The 8665-nt window shown below is 38.9% G+C and overlaps 1 long non-coding RNA gene across 1 annotated transcript in view; it reads left to right on the forward strand.

The window, feature by feature from the left end:
* The window catches only part of LOC146766401 (uncharacterized), a 71703-nt gene extending 66634 nt beyond the window's left edge, over positions 1 to 5069 (forward strand). Inside the window, exon 3 of the long non-coding RNA XR_014957828.1 lies at positions 1983 to 5069. This is a non-coding gene — a long non-coding RNA (uncharacterized LOC146766401). The remainder of the gene's footprint in view (positions 1 to 1982) is intronic.
* The last annotated feature ends 3596 nt before the right edge of the window (positions 5070 to 8665 follow it).

Below are 8665 nucleotides of genomic sequence, written 5' to 3' on the forward strand. Positions count from 1 at the left end.
AAGGCAACCAGGTTACACAACTAGCTTTGTAAGCAGAGAAATTACAAAAATCTGATCCTAAATACAGAACATTTTCCATCTTTGCATGGTCCTGACCCTTTGTTAGGAGATACCCAGAGTGATGTTGTACTGCCTCACAACACCAAATCCTGCCCAGGTTGTGGTTCTTTAATGCACAGAGGAAGGAATGTTTAAATTCAAAGGTAGGATGTGTTCAGTGATAAGGGAAAAAAAATCTAAATTGCATGCAGCTCCTGCTCCTGAGAGGAGCAGCTCTGCATGCTTGGAAACACCTTCCCTCATCTTGAGTGCCAGCAGGAGAATGGAAGCAGAAGTGGCCATCACTAGCCAAAGGCAGATGTGGCACTTCAGAGGAAGGGGAATCCAGGGAAATAATCAGATCTGAGACAGAGAACAAGGCAGAATCCTGGAAAATGAAAGGGAAGGAAGAGGACGTAAGACTGCAATAAAAGGAATGAAGAATGGAGGGCAGAGCATTCATAAACTGAGATGAGCAAATAAGACGGTAAAAACTAGGGAGGAAAAGAAGCAGCTTGACTGATTTTTAGAAGCTAAGGTCGTGATGTCTGTAGGAGGAGGAAAGGAATCAAGACATTGTGGGGGGGAAGGAAATAAAGACAATCTGGGCTAATGTAAGTAGCAGAAATAAAGAAAACAAAGCATATCTGAAGAAACAGCAGGAATGGAGACTACAACTTCCTTTGAGAGGACGCAAAAGTGAGAATAGCTTTGTGCTCTGAACAGAAAGGGACTGCTTGGGAAACCACTGGCAAACCCAACAAAGTTCCTATTTATTAATGCAGATTGTTTAATTTATTTTTTCCCTAAGATTTGAAGCAAATTATGAGATTTAGAACACTGAACAAAGACGCAGAAAAGAAAAAAATTTTTAGTTTTGGTTTTGCAGGTAAACTTAATTTTGCAGAGTGCCTTGAAATAGCACATACCAAATAAAATAGCAGAAGGTATGTTTAGATCAAGACCCAGAAGCAAACCAAATGAAAGGTTTATAAGATCAGAGTTCATAAATTAAGTTTAAAATTCTCTTTTTCTTAAAGACAAAGATTTAGATGAAAGATCATGCAATCTATTTTAATTGTAGAAATAATTACACATATGGAAGATGAGAAGGGATGATAAGTAATCAGTGAAAGGACCTGGTCCTTTTGACCAAGGAAACACCCTTCCAAAGTCAAAGGCATTGCATATTAATTTTTCTTTAGCAGAAGAAAACTCTTGTTGTCCATGCTTATTCAAGTCATCAAACCTTAAGTGTTTTTACCTCATCAAAAGAAGAAAATATATATATATATATATATATTAAAATTTTTATTTTTCCAGTTGTCAAATTCTGGCCTTAATGTAAAAACTTAGGTATGAGCAAAATGCCCAGAAAGGCTACTGGGGAAGATTCCATTTAGTACTTTGACTTAGAGATGTAAAAACAACTGAAAATATTTTTTTATTTCCAGCATAAATAATATCATGCTTAGAAATACATTTGCAATCAAATTTACGAAGCACACAGGTATTGCTTTAATCAGAAGCATCACTTCTATTTTTTTGGAGGCTTTTTTTCTTTTGTTTGGTTTCTTAAGAGTGTGCAAAAAAAGATTCTGCAAATTCAGCACTTAAGAGAATTGGTAATCATTCAGTATTGCATTTAAATCATAATGTTGCATTAAATTGCAACACCTTGCTTTTCTTAAAACTCATGGCAATTCCCTAAGGACAGTTCATCCTTAGAGAAAATAAGAGATTTCATCACCAAGAATCCCAAAAGAGTTCTTGCTCTTTGGAATGCTGATTTTTTGCTAAAATAAAAAAAAAAAAAAGAAAGAAAGAAAGAAAAAAAAAAGATATTTTACACACAAGAATATGGATGCTGATGTGATAATTGAGACTCAGCTGGCAAAAATGTTTCTCTTTTCACAATTACCCTCTTGGATTTCATTCTGCAGGAGGTTGAAACAGAAGTCTTGGCAAAATTTCTGTGTTTGAATGGGAGAAGCAAAGTGGCTTCTGTTGGAGGGGCTGTGCTGGACCAGCACAGGGCAGAGGGCTCCGAAGGTGCCATGGCAATTCCAGAAGCAGTCTGAAGGGCAATACTGCTGGGGAAAGTCAGCTCCTTCCTCCTCAGCCAAAGGACCAGCTCCCAGGGATCTGTCTGGGGAAGAGCTCGGGTAAGTGACGGGTGAATGTTGTGCGGGTGCGAACAGCGCGGGGCTGCTCCAGCTCCTGAAATGTGATATCACAACCAGAGTCAGGAGGGATTAACAGCTCTGTCAAAAGGCATCAGTGGGAACTCTGCATGTACAGTCAGCTCCTGTGGAAACACTTCTGAGCAGGTGAAGTTTAATTCAAAGAATTTTCAAAAACATCTCCAATTGTCATAAATAGGAGATTCCCCAGAGAAGCAGATGTTAGTTCTACCAAGAGCAGTAAAGCATCTTGAGAAAAAAAAAATCATGAATACAGGCAAACTTTACTCATAGACGATTTGCTAGAGAAAGATCAAAAATGTTACAGTGGATGTAATTTGCTGTTTTAAAATATTATCATGTGTCATTAAAAAAAAAACAAACATTCTCTTTAATGTCTGTTATTTAGTTTTGAAATGAAAAATATCAAATAGTTAAAATTTATTATGTGTAAAATTGTTTTTAGATCGCAATATAAATGTTACATACAAGAAACTTGAAAAAGCAAGGAAAAGCAGCTTGCTGCAGAAGGATCCAAGCCACCAAAGCCAAACAGATGTTTTTAAGCTAATCTGATGGCAAGGGCCACGTGCCATCATCTGTAACTGAGCCCTTATGGAGGGAGGCCAAGATTACTTGGGGTTGTAAGTCCTGGTTCAGCTTTTGAGAACCACGTGGAAATCCTTGAAATGCTGTGTGAAAAATGCATATCTGAGGAGTCCTGGTTTAAGCTGCTCAGGATCAGGATCTGCTGAAGGGGATGAGGTAGCTGAGGTGGTGAGCCTCCTGCCCAGCCCTCCTGCCCAGCCCTTGGCTGTTCCTCCCCATCTTACCTGGGAGCAGGACACAGACAGGAAACATTTGGGTTCAGCCACAGAGGAGCCCTGATGTTCTCTGGCTGGGGAAGGCTCCGTGGTGCTCCCCCAGTACTGCCACATCCCTGACCATGGGAAAATCTGCAGCTTTTCTAGGCAAACTTCAGCTGCCTGCAGATTTCCAGAAGAAATTTTAGTTTACAACCCACTCTGCACCCAATATACACCAGGTCATGACCTTGGAAAGGGAAAGGGTTTTCTTTAAAATAATGGTAATGTCTCAATGTTAAGCATTGTGTTTAATCTTAGTGAAAGTTGTGTAAAAATAGCGTATATGCTTACTACATTTCTTTATTCAAAATAAACCAATTTTTGAGCTACAGCATTAAAAAACAAAACAACCCGTGACCAGTTCTGTATTCTTCTGGTCTGTTTTTCCTGATATAATACTCTGAAGTGACTAGGGTGGGTAACACTCATGAAGAAGTTATGTGCATATTGAACCCTAAATTTTAGTTATAGAATCATTAAATCAAAGGAACATCTCACCATCTAAACAGGTCTCTCTGAAAATGGGGCTTTGAGTAACTTGGTGTAGCAGAAGGTGGACTTGGAACCCCGTGATCTTTAAAATCCCTTCCAACCCAAACCTGTCTGTGATTCTGGAGTTAAACTCACTGAGATTTATCAGGACATCAGATTCTTAGCTATAAAGGGAAAAGGTATTCCCTAATTGGGAATAAACTTTTAATAATAGCTCTGTTGCTGTTCAGCTGAGTGAGAGGTGCCCCAAACTGCAAGGAACTTGGGCCACCTGCTCAGGCCCTAAGGTTGGCCTACACTGAACCAAAATATTAAGTAATGTCTATCAAAGTACATAATTGACTCATCTGCAAGGGCTTTTTTCTAATATCCTGTACTTCATTGGAGTTTAAAAAGTCAAGCTCTGTGTTCTTATTAGGTTCAAAGAGCTTAATTACTGTATAAGGAATTAAAATGGTATTGAAGTTTTAGCTTTCTGAAGATTAATTAATACAATACATAATTAAACTTTAGGTGTATTTTTAAGGGAGGACATGCTTAGGTTACATGAATTCAACCTTCAGCACTGACCTTGTAGCCCCATGAACAGAGGGCAGCAAAGCTGTGTTGGTGAAATTGGGAAAGCAGTGGCTGGAGGACAGCAGTGACACTGCACAGGGGAGATTCACAGGGCTCAGTTCCCAGTCATATGAAACTAAATTATAGGAAAACTTTTCTTTGGATTTTAGTCCATTTGTTGACACTTAACAGGTTGAAAAGCCATCAGAGGCACCCTGTGCAGTCTTACCTGTGCTCCTGAGCCCTTCAGCACTTCCAGTGCCAGGGGCTGCCGCTGCTGGTGGAGCTTTGGGCTCCATCCCTGAGTGGTCTCACTGTAAAACCCACGCAGGAGTGGGTGCTGCAGGCTCTGCAGTTCAGCTTGGGCTGTCTGGGGGTCTAAGCAGGAAAATGCCCCTCTTGCACCCTAGCATTCACACACTGGGGCCTGGGACACGTGAATACCACTCTGGGAGCTGGGCACAAACATGTTTTCTGTAGGAGGCAGGTGCCCATGGTCAGAATGGTGCTAAAAAGTGTTTTGTTCAGCCAGGCAAGACAGCCTTTCCAAATTGTCTTTGTTTCACAGCATAATGTATTATTTCAACTTTTAATGAAAACACATGTGTTAGTGTTATTTAAAATGTATTTAGTATTAAGGCTGCATATGAAACAATGTCAAAAGGAACAAAAATAAAAATCATCATAAACTCCAGCTTTCTCTCAGAAATATTGCACTGGATTTATTTAAAAAAGGAAGACCCAATATTTTCTGTTTGGAGGATTTTAATGAATAAATGTTATTCCTATTTATTATTTACTACTTTCAAAATTTAATGAATAGTCCTGCTGATAATTTCTTTATTTCTATATTTATAGAATTACAGAATTTCATACATACTGAACTGTGTTATTATCTACACATGTTCCGCCTTTCTGTAAATACAGAAATTTGGTGTTTGCTAGTAGAACTATTCATTACAATTTGAAAGTGGATAAATAATGAATAGTAATGCCATTTCTTCATTAAAATTCTACAAAAGGGAAATACATACTCGTTATTCCTTTCATGAATTCGGCCCATTGAAGGTTCATAAATAATTGTGCTTCACAATTGTGTCTAATTAGCAGTGAACTTAATCCAGTGCATCCAAAAGCCTGAAGCAAAGGGAAGGATTTTTTTTGTTGTTTTATTTCTCACTCTTAGTGGGGACTGCCTGATTTTTGAAAGCACCTTTGCTGATAAGGCAAAACGATGCATCTTCAAAGATCAGTGTTACATATACTTTTAGTTTTGCCCCACATTTCCTCTTTTAAGTACTGGGTTCATAAACATTGTCCCTGTCGAATTTGAGGTTAGCTCAACAGGAGATCAGCAATTAGCAATACAGTGGCTAATAAATGAATCTCAAAAAATACTTCTCTACATCTAAGTTCTCCTAGAGTGCTTTTGTTCCCTAACATGAGCTTCCCTGCAGAGCTGTGCTTCTGCAGGAATGTCTCCCTGTGAAAGAGTTACTTCTGGAGCGAGCTGGAGCGGCTGCATCTGCTGTGGAAACACCCTCAAGGAAGGGCTGGTTGTGCAAAAGGCACAAGGTTGGGTCTTCCCTGCCAGGGATGACTGGCAGCGTTTCAGCACATGGGCAGAGTCACAGCTCTGCCTTTCCCTGCACTGGCTTCAAAGTCAATGTACAAAATAAACTGATGCCTTTGTTAGCAGGGATTTCCCAACAATGTGCCCTGAAGAGCTGCTAGGGAATGATTTATATTGAGCCGTCTCTTTCCTCTGTATAAACTATTTTACTGTGGAGCTAGACATGCTAAGTGTCCCATACTCTTCAGCTTTCACTATCTCCAGTTTCTGTGATGTTTATCACATGCCTTTAGAGCGGCTCACATCGAGATTCTTCAACAGGCTTGATAAAAATCCTAAATATATTCGTTGTTTTCTTCTCCCCCAACCAGTCAGTCATCAGTAGTGCTCTTGGCTTTGTTCTTTGTACATTTTCAAAGGAGCTGAATCTCATACTCCAACTGATTTGATGTTATCTGAATCTTAAACCATCGCCAGCAATGAAATATCTAAGTCTGTTATGAATAGTCGTTTAAACAACCAGTACTTCTTTATGAGACACCAGCAGGTTATTTGATTATATTACAATCACATGTCTTGCAGTTGAACTTTACTGTTGCCAATGAAAAGCAGAGGAGAAGAAGGAAAGGGAAATTAATCTTTGCTTTTCTTAGTTTCCTTTGTATCTCATATGAGTCATACAGTGAGGATACCAGACAATGTCTTTATTGAATTTATGCCATCAAACCATTTAACACAAAACCTGATATATTTTTAACTGACTTTGTTTTAGAAAACAAAGACAGGCTCCAACAGATTTCTTAAGTGAAAGCCCATGATATCACAGTGTCAATAAAATAAACATCTCTTTTGTTTTTCCTCCCTACTCTTTACAAAACCCAAAGGAAGATCCAACGACAAATTCCTTGAGAGAACAAATTTAACTAAAATAACACCATAGTCTGGTCTTCGAATTATCTCAGCTCCTACCAAATATAGAAAATTTAAAAATAAAGGCTGTTCGGTGATCATATTTCATCCCTGAGAAATTTATATCCTCCAACAAACAAAACTATGAATTAAAATGATCTTTCAATACAACTGCTGGAGAAAGTTACCTAGGGAAGAGTCAGAGATTAGATATATGGATGGGTTTTTGTTCCTAGTTCTGCCACCAGACATACAGAATGACACTGGACAAGTCAGGGATTTTTTAGGTACCTGCTCTACCATAACAAAATCCATAGCCATGAGTTAAATCCTGATGACTTATAAAATGCATCCAGAGAGTTAGGCACAGAGAATAATAAGTGAAAAGCTTTCTAATATAACATAAATCTAAAAAATGTACTCACCCTTGGGCATAATAAAATGGGCATAATAGTATTCTCCTACCTCTCTGAGTGCTCTCAGCATACATTTCCTAATGCATAGATTCCTAAAGACTACAGAAATAGTTTTGGAGAATCTCTTATCCCATCACCCTGAACAGACCCAGACATTGCCTGTCCCTGGTACAAGGTGTCTGGCTGGGGCAAAGGCCACAGAAAGCACTAACAGTTTATTGTTCTTACTGTTTGAACAGGTTTTTACCTGGGTTTTTTCATCTATCTATAATATTGAAGGAATCCAATCTTATTAAATAGTTGGGAGATGCTTTTTGTATTTTCCCATGCTTTTCCCTTGTTTCTAACACTGCTGTTTTTTTATAAGTCTGGGAATTATCTCGAGGACCTCCAAAATCAGAATTCAGCAATCCTGATTCAGTGTTTGTCTTTCTGTCAGGCTCCTGAGCAAAAAAATGCTGACTAAATGCTTGTCCATATCTAAATTCTCAGAGCAAAAATGTGTAACTATTCCCTTACACATCCTTTGTGCCCACAGGCTCACAGAGCAACATGGTGAGAGACCTGCAGAAGTGATTTCCCACCTGAGCACGCTGTGACCTGGATGCACAGGTAGGAATATTGTTACAATTTCTGCAACCTAGGTGCAGAGGTTTGGAAATATGCCCCCAGTGACCAGTCATTAGTGAAACTGAAATGAGGACAGCATCATGTGAGGGGCTTTCTGAATGCCTTGAAATATACTCAGCATATTCCAAATGACTTTAATTCTACAGTACTTTTAATATAACCCTTTAAACATGAGGGAACACAAAGGGAAGGTTAATTGGAATGGCTAATTAAACATAGTGAAGTTAAAGAACTGGAACACTGGGATTTTGTTTTGATATTTAGCAACATCTCATAACCCTAAGGACATTGATTTAGCCTAAGGTCTGGTATCTTTATAAATTGCAACATAGCCTGGAGACCCAAAGGAGAGACAAAGGGCTTGAGTGCGTGTAAAAACAGATTCCCAAAGGTGTCCTAATAACAATTATAACCAACATGATTATTTGCATTAGTTTAAAAGTAAATCCATCTCTCAGGTTTTAGTAATTTTGTAGTGATCAACTAGGAGATGAAAACAATGAGTGAAAATCTGCAGCAAAAGCACACCCAATCCCAGGACCTGGAGGACAGGAATTCATATCTCATGACTCTCTCTTGTGGATCTGCAGCCACAATATACATTTTCCCTGGATTATCCTGGAGCCATTCAAACCATTTCCCAAATCTGTCAATGAATGATAATAAAATAGTGATTTTCTATACTTGTCTAGTCTTTTCCACCAGTCTTAGAATAACTTATAGCTAAGAAAAGAAATAAAAATATTCAAGTTACAGCTGGCAGAAGGAAATACAGAAGAGGTGATACGATGTCCAAACCTGCTCCTCACCATTGAAAATCACCTGTTCCTTTTGCTCTGCTGTGCTGAACTGCCAGAGAAAAATCCTGTAAAGCAGAGACTGCCAAAGAGCACTGAAAACAGAAAGAATGGAACAACACTGAGGGAAGATTATTCTCCTCTGCACGGTGGGGGTGTATAGAGGCAGAGATCTCTGAAGCTTGCTCTTGGGGGAAGAGGT

The sequence above is a fragment of the Lonchura striata genome, chromosome 11 (genome assembly GCF_050655825.1).
Source record: "Lonchura striata isolate lonStrDom1 chromosome 11, ASM5065582v1, whole genome shotgun sequence".
NCBI classification, from domain to species: domain Eukaryota; kingdom Metazoa; phylum Chordata; class Aves; order Passeriformes; family Estrildidae; genus Lonchura; species Lonchura striata.